The following is a 19,883-nucleotide window of genomic DNA, read 5'->3' as shown; positions in this document are numbered from 1 at the left end:
AGGAGGCCATTTAGTCAGCAGCAGCAGAAGTCCTGTGCCTGGACGCTCCAACAGCGGCCAGACACAAGCAGAAGCAGAAGCAGCAGAAGCAGCAGCAGCACCACCTTTTGTTTTTTGGCTGCAGCAGCAGCAAGGCCCACAGGGCTGGCTAGCTGGCTAGCCAGCAAGCAGGTAGCAATGAAAGTAGGAATCTTTCTTTTTAACCCTGTAAGGGGGTGGTGCACTGTACCCGAAGATACTGCCATATCGGGTCAATGCATAGGGCGACGGAAGCAAGCTTCGAAATCGGCCCCCGTTCTCAAAAATCCATTTAATATATGGTCCCCAGATAGGGGACGTATCAGATATTAAACTGATAAGAACAGATACTACACTTGATCTTAGCCAAAAGGCCGAGAAGCGATAACCGTGAAAGGGGCGGGCCCAACAAGGTGCCCTTCATGGGCACTATCACTGCTTGCTGTCAGGGAGGCTGCCAGACAATTTTCCATGCACACTCTGGGCTGGGGGGCAGTCAACCACCAGTACACACAGCAGAACCTAAACCCATACCATTATTGCTAAGCAGCAAGACAGGGGCCCATTGCACTCCCACGGGGCCTTTTTAAATGCAATCCATAACCCGGATTTGCCAGGAACCCTTCTTACTCCTCCTACTTGCATGTGACACTGGGCTTAGGATCTGCATAGGAAACACACACACAAGCACACACCTACCTTTGTTGCCTGCAGATGCCTCCTTGGCTGTCCCCAAACGGTATCAAACCAACACCCACGGGAAGCTGTAAGCATAGAGGACATGCCTGCACCCCATTGGACTTACCTGTGTGGGGGTATACCCGGGTTATTTGACAACCTATGGCGGTGATGGTTCTGCTCAGGCAGAGCAGTGCTGATGCTCCTCATAAAGCTGTCGCTGCTGTGAAGGTTCTAGGTGACATCACAAATCCCTATGGTTACATACACAACAAAGCTGGGTTGTTGTTGTTTACACTCTGCAAGGCCTGTGGAAGTGAGTGACATCATAGCACTGTAGTTCTGAGGGTTCTAGATGGATGCAACAATCTCCTGTTGCTTCTATGAAGGCCATAATAGACGACATCACCAAACAGCTCCATAGTCACATACACAGCAAAGGAGAGATGTTGTTTACACCTAGTGATGTCAGTGGTATTGAGTGACATCACAGCACAGTGCTAAGGCTCCTGGGCCTGGACACAGCAGCGGCTGCAATATCTCAACGGAGAATACGTTTATATATATGTGTGTGTCACGATGCCGTCTGGCAGGTAGTGGATCCTCTGTGCCAGAGAGGGATTGGCGTGGACCGTGCTAGTGGATCGGTTCTAAGTCACTACTGGTTTTCACCAGAGCCCGCCGCAAAGCGGGATGGTCTTGCTGCGGCGGTAGTGACCAGGTCGTATCCACTAGCAACGGCTCTACCTCTCTGGCTGCTGAAGATAGGCGCGGTACAAGGGAGTAGACAGAAGCAAGGTCGGACGTAGCAGAAGGTCGGGGCAGGCAGCAAGGATCGTAGTCAGGGGCAACGGCAGGAGGTCTGGAACACAGGCTAGGAACACACTAGGAAACGCTTTCACTGGCACGATGGCAACAAGATCCGGCGAGGGAGTGAAGGGGAAGTGAGATGATATAGGGAAGTGCACAGGTGATAACACTAATTGGAACCACTGCGCCAATCAGCGGCGCAGTGGCCCTTTAAATCGCAAAGACCCGGCGCACGCGCGCCCTAGGGAGCGGGGCCGCGCGCGCCGGGACAGGACAGACGGAGAGCGAGTCAGGTACGGGAGCCGGGGTGCGCATCGCGAGCGGGCGCTACCCGCATCGCGAATCGCATCCCGGCTGGAGGCGGTATCGCAGCGCCCCGGGTCAGTGGAACTGACCGGAGCGCTGCAGTGAGAAGAGTGTAGCGAGCGCTCCGGGGAGGAGCGGGGACCCGGAGTGCTCGGCGTAACAGTACCCCCCCCCCCTTGGGTCTCCCCCTCTTCTTGGGGCCTGAGAACCTGAGGACCAGACTTTTGTCCAGGATATTGTCCTCAGGTTCCCAGGACCTCTCTTCGGGACCACAACCCTCCCAATCCACTAAAAAGAAGGTTTTCCCTCTGACCTTTTTAGATGCTAAAATCTCTTTGACGGAGAAGATGTCCGAGGAGCCGGAGACAGGAGTGGGAGGAACAGATTTGGGAGAGAAACGGTTAATGATAAGTGGTTTAAGAAGAGAAACGTGAAAGGCATTAGGAATACGAAGAGAAGGAGGAAGAAGAAGTTTGTAAGAGACAGGATTAATCTGGCGCAAAATTTTGAAAGGACCAAGATAGCGTGGTCCCAACTTATAGCTAGGGACACGGAAGCGGACATATTTAGCGGAGAGCCATACCTTGTCTCCAGGGGAAAAAATGGGAGGAGCTCTTCTTTTCTTATCCGCAAATTTCTTCATGCGTGAAGAAGCCTGTAAGAGAGAATTTTGGGTCTCTCTCCATATGATGGAAAGATCACGAGAAATTTCATCCACAGCGGGCAGACCAGAGGGCAAGGGGGTAGGGAGGGGAGGAAGAGGGTGACGGCCGTACACCACGAAAAATGGGGATTTGGAGGAAGATTCAGAGACTCTGAAATTATACGAGAATTCGGCCCAAGGTAGAAGATCTGCCCAGTCATCCTGGCGGGAGGAAACAAAATGTCGTAAATAATCACCCAAGACCTGGTTAATTCTTTCTACTTGTCCATTGGATTGAGGATGATATGCAGAAGAAAAATTTTATTTAATCTTGAGTTGTTTACAGAGAGCCCTCCAGAATTTAGACACGAATTGGACGCCTCTATCCGAGACGATCTGCGTAGGCAACCCGTGAAGACGAAAAATGTGTACAAAAAATTGTTTAGCCAACTGAGGCGCTGAAGGAAGACCAGGAAGAGGGATGAAATGTGCCATTTTGGAGAATCGATCAACGACCACCCAAATAACAGTGTTGCCATGGGATGGGGGTAAGTCAGTAATAAAATCCATACCAATCAGAGACCAAGGCTGTTCGGGGACAGGCAGAGGATGAAGAAAACCAGCGGGCTTCTGGCGAGGAGTCTTATCCCGGGCACAGATAGTGCAGGCTCGCACAAAGTCCACCACATCAGTCTCTAGAGTCGGCCACCAATAGAAGCGAGAGATGAGTTGCACAGATTTCTTGATGCCCGCATGACCTGCGAGATGGGAGGAGTGACCCCATTTGAGGATTCCGAGGCGTTGGCGTGGAGAAACAAAGGTCTTTCCTGGAGGAGTTTGCCTGATGGAGGCTGGAGAAGTGGAAATCAGGCAGTCAGGAGGAATGATGTGTTGAGGAGAGAGTTCAACTTCAGAAGCATCTGAGGAACGAGAGAGAGCATCGGCCCTAATGTTCTTATCGGCAGGCCGAAAGTGAATTTCAAAATTAAATCGGGCAAAGAACAGAGACCACCTGGCCTGACGAGGATTCAGCCGTTGGGCAGACTGGAGGTAGGAGAGGTTCTTGTGATCGGTGTAAATAATAACTGGAAATCTTGATCCCTCCAGCAGATGCCTCCATTCCTCAAGTGCTAATTTAATGGCTAGAAGCTCTCGATCCCCGATGGAGTAGTTCCTCTCCGCCGGAGAGAAGGTCCTAGAAAAAAAACCACAAGTAACAGCATGCCCGGAAGAGTTTTTTTGTAGAAGGACAGCTCCAGCTCCCACTGAGGAGGCATCAACCTCCAATAGAAAGGGTTTAGATGGGTCAGGTCTGGAGAGCACGGGAGCCGAAGAAAAGGCAGACTTGAGCCATTTAAAGGCGTCTTCCGCTTGAGGAGGCCAAGACTTGGGATCGGCATTTTTTTTGGTTAAAGCCACAATAGGAGCCACAACGGTAGAAAAATGTGGAATAAATTGCCTGTAATAATTGGCGAACCCCAAAAAACGTTGGATGGCACGGAGTCCGGAGGGGCGTGGCCAATCTAAGACGGCAGAGAGTTTGTCTGGATCCATTTGTAGTCCCTGGGCAGAGACCAAGTATCCTAGGAAAGGAAGAGATTGGCATTCAAACAGACATTTCTCTATTTTGGCATAGAGTTGATTGTCACGAAGTCTCTGAAGAACCATACGGACATGCTGGCGGTGTTCTTCTAGATTGGCAGAAAAAATCAGGATATCGTCCAGATATACAACAACACAGGAGTATAGGAGATCACGAAAAATTTCATTAACAAAGTCTTGGAAGACGGCAGGGGCGTTGCACAGGCCAAAGGGCATGACCAGATACTCAAAGTGTCCATCTCTGGTGTTAAATGCCGTTTTCCATTCATCCCCCTCTCTGATGCGGATGAGATTATAAGCACCTCTTAAGTCCAGTTTGGTAAAAATGTGGGCACCTTGGAGGCGATCAAAGAGTTCAGAGATGAGGGGTAGGGGGTAGCGGTTCTTAACCGTGATTTTATTAAGACCGCGGTAGTCAATGCAAGGACGTAGAGAGCCATCTTTTTTGGACACAAAGAAAAATCCGGCTCCGGCAGGAGAGGAGGATTTACGGATAAAGCCCTTTTTTAAATTTTCCTGGACGTATTCAGACATGGCAAGAGTCTCTGGGACGGACAGAGGATAGATTCTGCCCCGGGGTGGAGTAGTGCCCGGGAGGAGGTCAATAGGACAATCATAAGGCCTGTGAGGAGGTAGAGTCTCAGCTTGTTTTTTGCAAAAAACGTCCGCAAAGTCCATATAGGCCTTAGGGAGACCGGTTACAGGAGGAACCACAGAGTCACGGCAAGGGTTACTGGGAACCGGTTTTAGGCAGTCCTTGGAACAAGAGGGCCCCCAACTCCTGATCTCCCCAGTGGACCAATCCAGGGTTGGGGAATGGAGTTGAAGCCAGGGAAGTCCAAGGAGAATTTCAGAAGTGCAATTGGGGAGGACCAAAAGTTCAATCCTCTCGTGATGAGATCCGATGCACATTAGAAGGGGCTCCGTGCGGAAACGTATGGTACAGTCCAATCTTTCATTGTTTACACAATTGATGTAGAGGGGTCTGGCGAGACTGGTCACCGGGATGTTGAACTTGTTGACGAGAGAGGCCAAAATAAAATTTCCTGCAGATCCGGAGTCCAAGAAGGCCACAGCAGAGAAGGAGAAGGCAGAGGCAGACATCCGCACAGGCACAGTAAGACGTGGAGAAGCAGAGTAGACATCAAGGACTGTCTCACCTTTGTGCGGAGTCAGCGTACGTCTTTCCAGGCGGGGAGGACGGATAGGACAATCCTTCAGGAAGTGTTCGGTACTAGCACAGTACAGGCAGAGATTCTCCATGCGGCGTCGTGTCCTCTCTTGAGGTGTCAGGCGAGACCGGTCGACCTGCATAGCCTCCACGGCGGGAGGCACAGGAACAGATTGCAGGGGACCAGAGGAGAGAGGAGCCGGGGAGAAGAAACGCCTCGTGCGAACAGAGTCCATATCCTGGCGGAGCTCCTGACGCCTTTCGGAAAAACGCATGTCAATGCGAGTGGCTAGGTGAATGAGTTCATGTAGATTAGCAGGGATTTCTCGTGCGGCCAGAACATCTTTAATGTTGCTGGATAGGCCTTTTTTAAAGGTCGCGCAGAGTGCCTCATTATTCCAGGATAATTCTGAAGCAAGAGTACGGAATTGTACGGCATACTCGCCAACGGAAGAATTACCCTGGACCAGGTTCAACAGGGCAGTCTCAGCAGAAGAGGCTCGGGCAGGTTCCTCAAAGACACTTCGAATTTCCGAGAAGAAGGAGTGTACAGAGGCAGTGACGGGGTCATTGCGGTCCCAGAGCGGTGTGGCCCAAGACAGGGCTTTTCCAGACAGAAGGCTGACTACGAAAGCCACCTTAGACCTTTCAGTGGGGAACTGGTCCGACATCATCTCCAAGTGCAATGAACATTGGGAAAGAAAGCCACGGCAAAACTTAGAGTCCCCATCAAATTTATCCGGCAAGGATAGTCGTAGTCCAGAAGTGGCCACTCGCTGCGGAGGAGGTGCAGGAGCTGGCGGAGGAGATGATTGCTGGAGCTGTGGTAGTAACTGTTGTAGCATAACAGTCAGTTGAGACAGCTGTTGGCCTTGTTGCGCTATCTGTTGTGACTGCTGGGCGACCACCGTGGTGAGGTCAGCGACAACTGGCAGAGGAACTTCAGCGGGATCCATGGCCGGATCTACAGTCACGATGCCGGCTGGCAGGTAGTGGATCCTCTGTGCCAGAGAGGGATTGGCGTGGACCGTGCTAGTGGATCGGTTCTAAGTCACTACTGGTTTTCACCAGAGCCCGCCGCAAAGCGGGATGGTCTTGCTGCGGCGGTAGTGACCAGGTCGTATCCACTAGCAACGGCTCTACCTCTCTGGCTGCTGAAGATAGGCGCGGTACAAGGGAGTAGACAGAAGCAAGGTCGGACGTAGCAGAAGGTCGGGGCAGGCAGCAAGGATCGTAGTCAGGGGCAACGGCAGGAGGTCTGGAACACAGGCTAGGAACACACTAGGAAACGCTTTCACTGGCACGATGGCAACAAGATCCGGCGAGGGAGTGAAGGGGAAGTGAGATGATATAGGGAAGTGCACAGGTGATAACACTAATTGGAACCACTGCGCCAATCAGCGGCGCAGTGGCCCTTTAAATCGCAAAGACCCGGCGCGCGCGCGCCCTAGGGAGCGGGGCCGCGCGCGCCGGGACAGGACAGACGGAGAGCGAGTCAGGTACGGGAGCCGGGGTGCGCATCGCGAGCGGGCGCTACCCGCATCGCGAATCGCATCCCGGCTGGAGGCGGTATCGCAGCGCCCCGGGTCAGTGGAACTGACCGGAGCGCTGCAGTGAGAAGAGTGTAGCGAGCGCTCCGGGGAGGAGCGGGGACCCGGAGCGCTCGGCGTAACAGTGTGTGTGTGCGCGTATATATATATATATATATATATATATATATATATATATATATATTTCTCCGCCGAAATCACTTTTAAACCCATTTCCACCTTTTTTTCCCTTCTCTTCCTCTTACTTTTTTTTCACGTTTTTTTACGTTTTTCTCCTTTTCGCCTCTTTTCTGGGCGTATTATTCTTCTTTTTCTTCTTTTTTTTCGTCTAATGCATACCCCATCAGTGCAGCAATGCTTATTCAATACCGCCAGCAGATGGAGACACTGGGGGATAATTTTCTAAGGATTTATACTGATTTTTCCTGTCTGAATTTGTCGCACAGAAAGTTGCAGGCCAAATATGTGTGACATTTCTGCGACTTTAGCTTCTAGAGCATTTTTACAACATTATACATAGGTGCTGAATACATAAAAAGCGACTGTTCAGCGACAGACAAGTCGCATCGGCTGAAAGTAGGCCAGAATGTCAGTCCATGTTGGAGCAGGTTTAGATACAGTCTAAAGTATAGATCTCAAAGTCTGTGCACAGAATTTAGCAAGGGCCTCGCACCTTCTGATGCATCAGGTAGGTGCACAATAGCATAGCCTAACCCTCTGTACTTTGGTCTATATTGATGCGGGACATAGACAGCCAGCTGATGACCAATCCATTAGTGCAATGGATGGCTGGAAGCATTTGTCTTTGCCTTTGCAATACCACAGAAGCAATGCATGGTCAATGTACAGCAATGACACACCTGTGTGAACAGCCAGGAGACCCCCCCCCCCCCCCATGTTATGTTACATAGTTACATAGTTAGTACGGTCGAAAAAAGACATATGTCCATCAAGTTCAACCAGGGAATTAAGGGGTAGGGGTGTGGCGCGATATTGGGGAAGGGATGAGATTTTATATTTCTTCATAAGCATTAATCTTATTTTGTCAATTAGGAACATTCAGCACCCACCCGCTATCAAGGCAGCTGCCTATCATGTCATGCCCTACCTGCACAGGTGTGCTGGCTACTCAAATGATCCAATTAAGGAGGCCATTTAGTCAGCAGCAGCAGAAGTCCTGTGCCTGGACGCTCCAACAGCAGCCAGACACAAGCAGAAGCAGAAGCAGCAGCAGCACCACCTTTTGTTTCTTGGCTGCAGCAGCAGCAAGGCCCACAGGGCTGGCTAGCTGGCTAGCCAGCAAGCAGGTAGCAATGAAAGTAGGAATCTTTCTTTTTAACCCTGTAAGGGGGTGGTGCACTGTACCCGAAGATACTGCCATATCGGGTCAATGCATAGGGCGACGGAAGCAAGCTTCGAAATCGGCCCCCGTTCTCAAAAATCCATTTAATATATGGTCCCCAGATAGGGGACGTATCAGATATTAAACTGATAAGAACAGATACTACACTTGATCTTAGCCAAAAGGCCGAGAAGCGATAACCGTGAAAGGGGCGGGCCCAACAAGGTGCCCTTCATGGGCACTATCACTGCTTGCTGTCAGGGAGGCTGCCAGACAATTTTCCATGCACACTCTGGGCTGGGGGGCAGTCAACCACCAGTACACACAGCAGAACCTAAACCCATACCATTATTGCTAAGCAGCAAGACAGGGGCCCATTGCACTCCCACGGGGCCTTTTTAAATGCAATCCATAACCCGGATTTGCCAGGAACCCTTCTTACTCCTCCTACTTGCATGTGACACTGGGCTTAGGATCTGCATAGGAAACACACACACAAGCACACACCTACCTTTGTTGCCTGCAGATGCCTCCTTGGCTGTCCCCAAACGGTATCAAACCAACACCCACGGGAAGCTGTAAGCATAGAGGACATGCCTGCACCCCATTGGACTTACCTGTGTGGGTTAAACCCGGGTTATTTGACAACCTATGGCGGTGATGGTTCTGCTCAGGCAGAGCAGTGCTGATGCTCCTCATAAAGCTGTCGCTGCTGTGAAGGTTCTAGGTGACATCACAAATCCCTATGGTTACATACACAACAAAGCTGGGTTGTTGTTGTTTACACTCTGCAAGGCCTGTGGAAGTGAGTGACATCATAGCACTGTAGTTCTGAGGGTTCTAGATGGATGCAACAATCTCCTGTTGCTTCTATGAAGGCCATAATAGACGACATCACCAAACAGCTCCATAGTCACATACACAGCAAAGGAGAGATGTTGTTTACACCTAGTGATGTCAGTGGTATTGAGTGACATCACAGCACAGTGCTAAGGCTCCTGGGCCTGGACACAGCAGCGGCTGCAATATCTCAACGGAGAATACGTTTATATATATGTGTGAGTGTGCGCGTATATATATATATATATATATATATATATATATATATATATATTCTCCGCCGAAATCACTTTTAAACCCATTTCCACCTTTTTTTCCCTTCTCTTCCTCTTACTTTTTTTTCACGTTTTTTTACGTTTTTCTCCTTTTCGCCTCTTTTCTGGGCGTATTATTCTTCTTTTTCTTCTTTTTTTTCGTCTAATGCATACCCCATCAGTGCAGCAATGCTTATTCAATACCGCCAGCAGATGGAGACCCTGGGGGATAATTTTCTAAGGATTTATACTGATTTTTCCTGTCTGAATTTGTCGCACAGAAAGTTGCAGGCCAAATATGTGTGACATTTCTGCGACTTTAGCTTCTAGAGCATTTTTACAACATTATACATAGGTGCTGAATACATAAAAAGCGACTGTTCAGCGACAGACAAGTCGCATCGGCTGAAAGTAGGCCAGAATGTCAGTCCATGTTGGAGCAGGTTTAGATACAGTCTAAAGTATAGATCTCAAAGTCTGTGCACAGAATTTAGCAAGGGCCTCGCACCTTCTGATGCATCAGGTAGGTGCACAATAGCATAGCCTAACCCTCTGTACTTTGGTCTATATTGATGCGGGACATAGACAGCCAGCTGATGACCAATCCATTAGTGCAATGGATGGCTGGAAGCATTTGTCTTTGCCTTTGCAATACCACAGAAGCAATGCATGGTCAATGTACAGCAATGACACACCTGTGTGAACAGCCAGGAGACCCCCCCCCCATGTTATGTTACATAGTTACATAGTTAGTACGGTCGAAAAAAGACATATGTCCATCAAGTTCAACCAGGGAATTAAGGGGTAGGGGTGTGGCGCGATATTGGGGAAGGGATGAGATTTTATATTTCTTCATAAGCATTAATCTTATTTTGTCAATTAGGAACATTCAGCACCCACCCGCTATCAAGGCAGCTGCCTATCATGTCATGCCCTACCTGCACAGGTGTGCTGGCTACTCAAATGATCCAATTAAGGAGGCTATTTAGTCAGCAGCAGCAGAAGTCCTGTGCCTGGACGCTCCAACAGCGGCCAGACACAAGCAGAAGCAGAAGCAGCAGAAGCAGCAGCAGCACCACCTTTTGTTTTTTGGCTGCAGCAGCAGCAAGGCCCACAGGGCTGGCTAGCTGGCTAGCCAGCAAGCAGGTAGCAATGAAAGTAGGAATCTTTCTTTTTAACCCTGTAAGGGGGTGGTGCACTGTACCCGAAGATACTGCCATATCGGGTCAATGCATAGGGCGACGGAAGCAAGCTTCGAAATCGGCCCCCGTTCTCAAAAATCCATTTAATATATGGTCCCCAGATAGGGGACGTATCAGATATTAAACTGATAAGAACAGATACTACACTTGATCTTAGCCAAAAGGCCGAGAAGCGATAACCGTGAAAGGGGCGGGCCCAACAAGGTGCCCTTCATGGGCACTATCACTGCTTGCTGTCAGGGAGGCTGCCAGACAATTTTCCATGCACACTCTGGGCTGGGGGGCAGTCAACCACCAGTACACACAGCAGAACCTAAACCCATACCATTATTGCTAAGCAGCAAGACAGGGGCCCATTGCACTCCCACGGGGCCTTTTTAAATGCAATCCATAACCCGGATTTGCCAGGAACCCTTCTTACTCCTCCTACTTGCATGTGACACTGGGCTTAGGATCTGCATAGGAAACACACACACAAGCACACACCTACCTTTGTTGCCTGCAGATGCCTCCTTGGCTGTCCCCAAACGGTATCAAACCAACACCCATGGGAAGCTGTAAGCATAGAGGACATGCCTGCACCCCATTGGACTTACCTGTGTGGGTTAAACCCGGGTTATTTGACAACCTATGGCGGTGATGGTTCTGCTCAGGCAGAGCAGTGCTGATGCTCCTCATAAAGCTGTCGCTGCTGTGAAGGTTCTAGGTGACATCACAAATCCCTATGGTTACATACACAACAAAGCTGGGTTGTTGTTGTTTACACTCTGCAAGGCCTGTGGAAGTGAGTGACATCATAGCACTGTAGTTCTGAGGGTTCTAGATGGATGCAACAATCTCCTGTTGCTTCTATGAAGGCCATAATAGACGACATCACCAAACAGCTCCATAGTCACATACACAGCAAAGGAGAGATGTTGTTTACACCTAGTGATGTCAGTGGTATTGAGTGACATCACAGCACAGTGCTAAGGCTCCTGGGCCTGGACACAGCAGCGGCTGCAATATCTCAACGGAGAATACGTTTATATATATGTGTGTGTGTGCGCGTATATATATATATATATATATATATATATATATATATATATATATATATTTCTCCGCCGAAATCACTTTTAAACCCATTTCCACCTTTTTTTCCCTTCTCTTCCTCTTACTTTTTTTTCACGTTTTTTTACGTTTTTCTCCTTTTCGCCTCTTTTCTGGGCGTATTATTCTTCTTTTTCTTCTTTTTTTTCGTCTAATGCATACCCCATCAGTGCAGCAATGCTTATTCAATACCGCCAGCAGATGGAGACCCTGGGGGATAATTTTCTAAGGATTTATACTGATTTTTCCTGTCTGAATTTGTCGCACAGAAAGTTGCAGGCCAAATATGTGTGACATTTCTGCGACTTTAGCTTCTAGAGCATTTTTACAACATTATACATAGGTGCTGAATACATAAAAAGCGACTGTTCAGCGACAGACAAGTCGCATCGGCTGAAAGTAGGCCAGAATGTCAGTCCATGTTGGAGCAGGTTTAGATACAGTCTAAAGTATAGATCTCAAAGTCTGTGCACAGAATTTAGCAAGGGCCTCGCACCTTCTGATGCATCAGGTAGGTGCACAATAGCATAGCCTAACCCTCTGTACTTTGGTCTATATTGATGCGGGACATAGACAGCCAGCTGATGACCAATCCATTAGTGCAATGGATGGCTGGAAGCATTTGTCTTTGCCTTTGCAATACCACAGAAGCAATGCATGGTCAATGTACAGCAATGACACACCTGTGTGAACAGCCAGGAGACCCCCCCCCCCCATGTTATGTTACATAGTTACATAGTTAGTACGGTCGAAAAAAGACATATGTCCATCAAGTTCAACCAGGGAATTAAGGGGTAGGGGTGTGGCGCGATATTGGGGAAGGGATGAGATTTTATATTTCTTCATAAGCATTAATCTTATTTTGTCAATTAGGAACATTCAGCATCCACCCGCTATCAAGGCAGCTGCCTATCATGTCATGCCCTACCTGCACAGGTGTGCTGGCTACTCAAATGATCCAATTAAGGAGGCTATTTAGTCAGCAGCAGCAGAAGTCCTGTGCCTGGACGCTCCAACAGCGGCCAGACACAAGCAGAAGCAGAAGCAGCAGAAGCAGCAGCAGCACCACCTTTTGTTTTTTGGCTGCAGCAGCAGCAAGGCCCACAGGGCTGGCTAGCTGGCTAGCCAGCAAGCAGGTAGCAATGAAAGTAGGAATCTTTCTTTTTAACCCTGTAAGGGGGTGGTGCACTGTACCCGAAGATACTGCCATATCGGGTCAATGCATAGGGCGACGGAAGCAAGCTTCGAAATCGGCCCCCGTTCTCAAAAATCCATTTAATATATGGTCCCCAGATAGGGGACGTATCAGATATTAAACTGATAAGAACAGATACTACACTTGATCTTAGCCAAAAGGCCGAGAAGCGATAACCGTGAAAGGGGCGGGCCCAACAAGGTGCCCTTCATGGGCACTATCACTGCTTGCTGTCAGGGAGGCTGCCAGACAATTTTCCATGCACACTCTGGGCTGGGGGGCAGTCAACCACCAGTACACACAGCAGAACCTAAACCCATACCATTATTGCTAAGCAGCAAGACAGGGGCCCATTGCACTCCCACGGGGCCTTTTTAAATGCAATCCATAACCCGGATTTGCCAGGAACCCTTCTTACTCCTCCTACTTGCATGTGACACTGGGCTTAGGATCTGCATAGGAAACACACACACAAGCACACACCTACCTTTGTTGCCTGCAGATGCCTCCTTGGCTGTCCCCAAACGGTATCAAACCAACACCCACGGGAAGCTGTAAGCATAGAGGACATGCCTGCACCCCATTGGACTTACCTGTGTGGGTTAAACCCGGGTTATTTGACAACCTATGGCGGTGATGGTTCTGCTCAGGCAGAGCAGTGCTGATGCTCCTCATAAAGCTGTCGCTGCTGTGAAGGTTCTAGGTGACATCACAAATCCCTATGGTTACATACACAACAAAGCTGGGTTGTTGTTGTTTACACTCTGCAAGGCCTGTGGAAGTGAGTGACATCATAGCACTGTAGTTCTGAGGGTTCTAGATGGATGCAACAATCTCCTGTTGCTTCTATGAAGGCCATAATAGACGACATCACCAAACAGCTCCATAGTCACATACACAGCAAAGGAGAGATGTTGTTTACACCTAGTGATGTCAGTGGTATTGAGTGACATCACAGCACAGTGCTAAGGCTCCTGGGCCTGGACACAGCAGCGGCTGCAATATCTCAACGGAGAATACGTTTATATATATGTGTGTGTGTGCGTATATATATATATATATATATATATATATATATATATATATATATTTCTCCGCCGAAATCACTTTTAAACCCATTTCCACCTTTTTTTCCCTTCTCTTCCTCTTACTTTTTTTTCACGTTTTTTTACGTTTTTCTCCTTTTCGCCTCTTTTCTGGGCGTATTATTCTTCTTTTTCTTCTTTTTTTTCGTCTAATGCATACCCCATCAGTGCAGCAATGCTTATTCAATACCGCCAGCAGATGGAGACACTGGGGGATAATTTTCTAAGGATTTATACTGATTTTTCCTGTCTGAATTTGTCGCACAGAAAGTTGCAGGCCAAATATGTGTGACATTTCTGCGACTTTAGCTTCTAGAGCATTTTTACAACATTATACATAGGTGCTGAATACATAAAAAGCGACTGTTCAGCGACAGACAAGTCGCATCGGCTGAAAGTAGGCCAGAATGTCAGTCCATGTTGGAGCAGGTTTAGATACAGTCTAAAGTATAGATCTCAAAGTCTGTGCACAGAATTTAGCAAGGGCCTCGCACCTTCTGATGCATCAGGTAGGTGCACAATAGCATAGCCTAACCCTCTGTACTTTGGTCTATATTGATGCGGGACATAGACAGCCAGCTGATGACCAATCCATTAGTGCAATGGATGGCTGGAAGCATTTGTCTTTGCCTTTGCAATACCACAGAAGCAATGCATGGTCAATGTACAGCAATGACACACCTGTGTGAACAGCCAGGAGACCCCCCCCATGTTATGTTACATAGTTACATAGTTAGTACGGTCGAAAAAAGACATATGTCCATCAAGTTCAACCAGGGAATTAAGGGGTAGGGGTGTGGCGCGATATTGGGGAAGGGATGAGATTTTATATTTCTTCATAAGCATTAATCTTATTTTGTCAATTAGGAACATTCAGCACCCACCCGCTATCAAGGCAGCTGCCTATCATGTCATGCCCTACCTGCACAGGTGTGCTGGCTACTCAAATGATCCAATTAAGGAGGCCATTTAGTCAGCAGCAGCAGAAGTCCTGTGCCTGGACGCTCCAACAGCGGCCAGACACAAGCAGAAGCAGAAGCAGCAGAAGCAGCAGCAGCACCACCTTTTGTTTTTTGGCTGCAGCAGCAGCAAGGCCCACAGGGCTGGCTAGCTGGCTAGCCAGCAAGCAGGTAGCAATGAAAGTAGGAATCTTTCTTTTTAACCCTGTAAGGGGGTGGTGCACTGTACCCGAAGATACTGCCATATCGGGTCAATGCATAGGGCGACGGAAGCAAGCTTCGAAATCGGCCCCCGTTCTCAAAAATCCATTTAATATATGGTCCCCAGATAGGGGACGTATCAGATATTAAACTGATAAGAACAGATACTACACTTGATCTTAGCCAAAAGGCCGAGAAGCGATAACCGTGAAAGGGGCGGGCCCAACAAGGTGCCCTTCATGGGCACTATCACTGCTTGCTGTCAGGGAGGCTGCCAGACAATTTTCCATGCACACTCTGGGCTGGGGGGCAGTCAACCACCAGTACACACAGCAGAACCTAAACCCATACCATTATTGCTAAGCAGCAAGACAGGGGCCCATTGCACTCCCACGGGGCCTTTTTAAATGCAATCCATAACCCGGATTTGCCAGGAACCCTTCTTACTCCTCCTACTTGCATGTGACACTGGGCTTAGGATCTGCATAGGAAACACACACACAAGCACACACCTACCTTTGTTGCCTGCAGATGCCTCCTTGGCTGTCCCCAAACGGTATCAAACCAACACCCACGGGAAGCTGTAAGCATAGAGGACATGCCTGCACCCCATTGGACTTACCTGTGTGGGTTAAACCCGGGTTATTTGACAACCTATGGCGGTGATGGTTCTGCTCAGGCAGAGCAGTGCTGATGCTCCTCATAAAGCTGTCGCTGCTGTGAAGGTTCTAGGTGACATCACAAATCCCTATGGTTACATACACAACAAAGCTGGGTTGTTGTTGTTTACACTCTGCAAGGCCTGTGGAAGTGAGTGACATCATAGCACTGTAGTTCTGAGGGTTCTAGATGGATGCAACAATCTCCTGTTGCTTCTATGAAGGCCATAATAGACGACATCACCAAACAGCTCCATAGTCACATACACAGCAAAGGAGAGATGTTGTTTACACCTAGTGATGTCAGTGGTATTGAGTGACATCACAGCACAGTGCTAAGGCTCCTGGGCCTGGACACAGCAGCGGCTGCAATATCTCAACGGAGAATACGTTTATATATATGTGTGTGTGTGCGCGTATATATATATATATATATATATATATATATATATATATATATATATTTCTCCGCCGAAATCACTTTTAAACCCATTTCCACCTTTTTTTCCCTTCTCTTCCTCTTACTTTTTTTTCACGTTTTTTTACGTTTTTCTCCTTTTCGCCTCTTTTCTGGGCGTATTATTCTTCTTTTTCTTCTTTTTTTTCGTCTAATGCATACCCCATCAGTGCAGCAATGCTTATTCAATACCGCCAGCAGATGGAGACACTGGGGGATAATTTTCTAAGGATTTATACTGATTTTTCCTGTCTGAATTTGTCGCACAGAAAGTTGCAGGCCAAATATGTGTGACATTTCTGCGACTTTAGCTTCTAGAGCATTTTTACAACATTATACATAGGTGCTGAATACATAAAAAGCGACTGTTCAGCGACAGACAAGTCGCATCGGCTGAAAGTAGGCCAGAATGTCAGTCCATGTTGGAGCAGGTTTAGATACAGTCTAAAGTATAGATCTCAAAGTCTGTGCACAGAATTTAGCAAGGGCCTCGCACCTTCTGATGCATCAGGTAGGTGCACAATAGCATAGCCTAACCCTCTGTACTTTGGTCTATATTGATGCGGGACATAGACAGCCAGCTGATGACCAATCCATTAGTGCAATGGATGGCTGGAAGCATTTGTCTTTGCCTTTGCAATACCACAGAAGCAATGCATGGTCAATGTACAGCAATGACACACCTGTGTGAACAGCCAGGAGACCCCCCCCATGTTATGTTACATAGTTACATAGTTAGTACGGTCGAAAAAAGACATATGTCCATCAAGTTCAACCAGGGAATTAAGGGGTAGGGGTGTGGCGCGATATTGGGGAAGGGATGAGATTTTATATTTCTTCATAAGCATTAATCTTATTTTGTCAATTAGGAACATTCAGCACCCACCCGCTATCAAGGCAGCTGCCTATCATGTCATGCCCTACCTGCACAGGTGTGCTGGCTACTCAAATGATCCAATTAAGGAGGCCATTTAGTCAGCAGCAGCAGAAGTCCTGTGCCTGGACGCTCCAACAGCGGCCAGACACAAGCAGAAGCAGAAGCAGCAGAAGCAGCAGCAGCACCACCTTTTGTTTTTTGGCTGCAGCAGCAGCAAGGCCCACAGGGCTGGCTAGCTGGCTAGCCAGCAAGCAGGTAGCAATGAAAGTAGGAATCTTTCTTTTTAACCCTGTAAGGGGGTGGTGCACTGTACCCGAAGATACTGCCATATCGGGTCAATGCATAGGGCGACGGAAGCAAGCTTCGAAATCGGCCCCCGTTCTCAAAAATCCATTTAATATATGGTCCCCAGATAGGGGACGTATCAGATATTAAACTGATAAGAACAGATACTACACTTGATCTTAGCCAAAAGGCCGAGAAGCGATAACCGTGAAAGGGGCGGGCCCAACAAGGTGCCCTTCATGGGCACTATCACTGCTTGCTGTCAGGGAGGCTGCCAGACAATTTTCCATGCACACTCTGGGCTGGGGGGCAGTCAACCACCAGTACACACAGCAGAACCTAAACCCATACCATTATTGCTAAGCAGCAAGACAGGGGCCCATTGCACTCCCACGGGGCCTTTTTAAATGCAATCCATAACCCGGATTTGCCAGGAACCCTTCTTACTCCTCCTACTTGCATGTGACACTGGGCTTAGGATCTGCATAGGAAACACACACACAAGCACACACCTACCTTTGTTGCCTGCAGATGCCTCCTTGGCTGTCCCCAAACGGTATCAAACCAACACCCACGGGAAGCTGTAAGCATAGAGGACATGCCTGCACCCCATTGGACTTACCTGTGTGGGTTAAACCCGGGTTATTTGACAACCTATGGCGGTGATGGTTCTGCTCAGGCAGAGCAGTGCTGATGCTCCTCATAAAGCTGTCGCTGCTGTGAAGGTTCTAGGTGACATCACAAATCCCTATGGTTACATACACAACAAAGCTGGGTTGTTGTTGTTTACACTCTGCAAGGCCTGTGGAAGTGAGTGACATCATAGCACTGTAGTTCTGAGGGTTCTAGATGGATGCAACAATCTCCTGTTGCTTCTATGAAGGCCATAATAGACGACATCACCAAACAGCTCCATAGTCACATACACAGCAAAGGAGAGATGTTGTTTACACCTAGTGATGTCAGTGGTATTGAGTGACATCACAGCACAGTGCTAAGGCTCCTGGGCCTGGACACAGCAGCGGCTGCAATATCTCAACGGAGAATACGTTTATATATATGTGTGTGTGTGCGCGTATATATATATATATATATATATATATATATATATATATATATTTCTCCGCCGAAATCACTTTTAAACCCATTTCCACCTTTTTTTCCCTTCTCTTCCTCTTACTTTTTTTTCACGTTTTTTTAAGTTTTTCTCCTTTTCGCCTCTTTTCTGGGCGTATTATTCTTCTTTTTCTTCTTTTTTTTCGTCTAATGCATACCCCATCAGTGCAGCAATGCTTATTCAATACCGCCAGCAGATGGAGACACTGGGGGATAATTTTCTAAGGATTTATACTGATTTTTCCTGTCTGAATTTGTCGCACAGAAAGTTGCAGGCCAAATATGTGTGACATTTCTGCGACTTTAGCTTCTAGAGCATTTTTACAACATTATACATAGGTGCTGAATACATAAAAAGCGACTGTTCAGCGACAGACAAGTCGCATCGGCTGAAAGTAGGCCAGAATGTCAGTCCATGTTGGAGCAGGTTTAGATACAGTCTAAAGTATAGATCTCAAAGTCTGTGCACAGAATTTAGCAAGGGCCTCGCACCTTCTGATGCATCAGGTAGGTGCACAATAGCATAGCCTAACCCTCTGTACTTTGGTCTATATTGATGCGGGACATAGACAGCCAGCTGATGACCAATCCATTAGTGCAATGGATGGCTGGAAGCATTTGTCTTTGCCTTTGCAATACCACAGAAGCAATGCATGGTCAATGTACAGCAATGACACACCTGTGTGAACAGCCAGGAGACCCCCCCCCCCCCCCATGTTATGTTACATAGTTACATAGTTAGTACGGTCGAAAAAAGACATATGTCCATCAAGTTCAACCAGGGAATTAAGGGGTAGGGGTGTGGCGCGATATTGGGGAAGGGATGAGATTTTATATTTCTTCATAAGCATTAATCTTATTTTGTCAATTAGGAACATTCAGCACCCACCCGCTATCAAGGCAGCTGCCTATCATGTCATGCCCTACCTGCACAGGTGTGCTGGCTACTCAAATGATCCAATTAAGGAGGCCATTTAGTCAGCAGCAGCAGAAGTCCTGTGCCTGGACGCTCCAACAGCGGCCAGACACAAGCAGAAGCAGAAGCAGCAGAAGCAGCAGCAGCACCACCTTTTGTTTTTTGGCTGCAGCAGCAGCAAGGCCCACAGGGCTGGCTAGCTGGCTAGCCAGCAAGCAGGTAGCAATGAAAGTAGGAATCTTTCTTTTTAACCCTGTAAGGGGGTGGTGCACTGTACCCGAAGATACTGCCATATCGGGTCAATGCATAGGGCGACGGAAGCAAGCTTCGAAATCGGCCCCCGTTCCCAAAAATCCATTTAATATATGGTCCCCAGATAGGGGACGTATCAGATATTAAACTGATAAGAACAGATACTACACTTGATCTTAGCCAAAAGGCCGAGAAGCGATGACCGTGAAAGGGGCGGGCCCAACAAGGTGCCCTTCATGGGCACTATCACTGCTTGCTGTCAGGGAGGCTGCCAGACAATTTTCCATGCACACTCTGGGCTGGGGGGCAGTCAACCACCAGTACACACAGCAGAACCTAAACCCATACCATTATTGCTAAGCAGCAAGACAGG

General features: G+C 48.1%; 7 non-coding genes across 7 annotated transcripts; all 7 read right to left on the bottom strand.

Moving 5' to 3' along the window:
• Positions 1-213: 213 nt before the first annotated feature.
• LOC130326125 (U2 spliceosomal RNA) lies at positions 214-404 on the bottom strand. The gene has a single exon (XR_008870794.1). It is a non-coding gene; the product is annotated as a U2 spliceosomal RNA (small nuclear RNA).
• Positions 405-8,127: 7,723 nt separating this feature from the next.
• Positions 8,128-8,318, bottom strand: LOC130326124 (U2 spliceosomal RNA). The gene has a single exon (XR_008870792.1). It is a non-coding gene; the product is annotated as a U2 spliceosomal RNA (small nuclear RNA).
• Positions 8,319-10,402: 2,084 nt separating this feature from the next.
• LOC130326132 (U2 spliceosomal RNA) lies at positions 10,403-10,593 on the bottom strand. Its single transcript, XR_008870799.1, has one exon. It is a non-coding gene; the product is annotated as a U2 spliceosomal RNA (small nuclear RNA).
• Positions 10,594-12,686: 2,093 nt separating this feature from the next.
• On the bottom strand, positions 12,687-12,877 carry LOC130326131 (U2 spliceosomal RNA). The gene has a single exon (XR_008870798.1). It is a non-coding gene; the product is annotated as a U2 spliceosomal RNA (small nuclear RNA).
• A 2,083-nt stretch (positions 12,878-14,960) lies between these two features.
• LOC130326129 (U2 spliceosomal RNA) lies at positions 14,961-15,151 on the bottom strand. The gene has a single exon (XR_008870797.1). It is a non-coding gene; the product is annotated as a U2 spliceosomal RNA (small nuclear RNA).
• A 2,087-nt stretch (positions 15,152-17,238) lies between these two features.
• LOC130326128 (U2 spliceosomal RNA) lies at positions 17,239-17,429 on the bottom strand. The gene has a single exon (XR_008870796.1). It is a non-coding gene; the product is annotated as a U2 spliceosomal RNA (small nuclear RNA).
• A 2,090-nt stretch (positions 17,430-19,519) lies between these two features.
• LOC130326123 (U2 spliceosomal RNA) lies at positions 19,520-19,710 on the bottom strand. The gene has a single exon (XR_008870791.1). It is a non-coding gene; the product is annotated as a U2 spliceosomal RNA (small nuclear RNA).
• Between the last annotated feature and the right edge of the window lie 173 nt (positions 19,711-19,883).

The sequence above is a fragment of the Hyla sarda genome, unplaced genomic scaffold (assembly GCF_029499605.1).
Source record: "Hyla sarda isolate aHylSar1 unplaced genomic scaffold, aHylSar1.hap1 scaffold_2810, whole genome shotgun sequence".
Taxonomy (NCBI): Eukaryota; Metazoa; Chordata; class Amphibia; order Anura; family Hylidae; genus Hyla; species Hyla sarda.
This window is presented reverse-complemented; position numbering and strand designations above follow the sequence as displayed.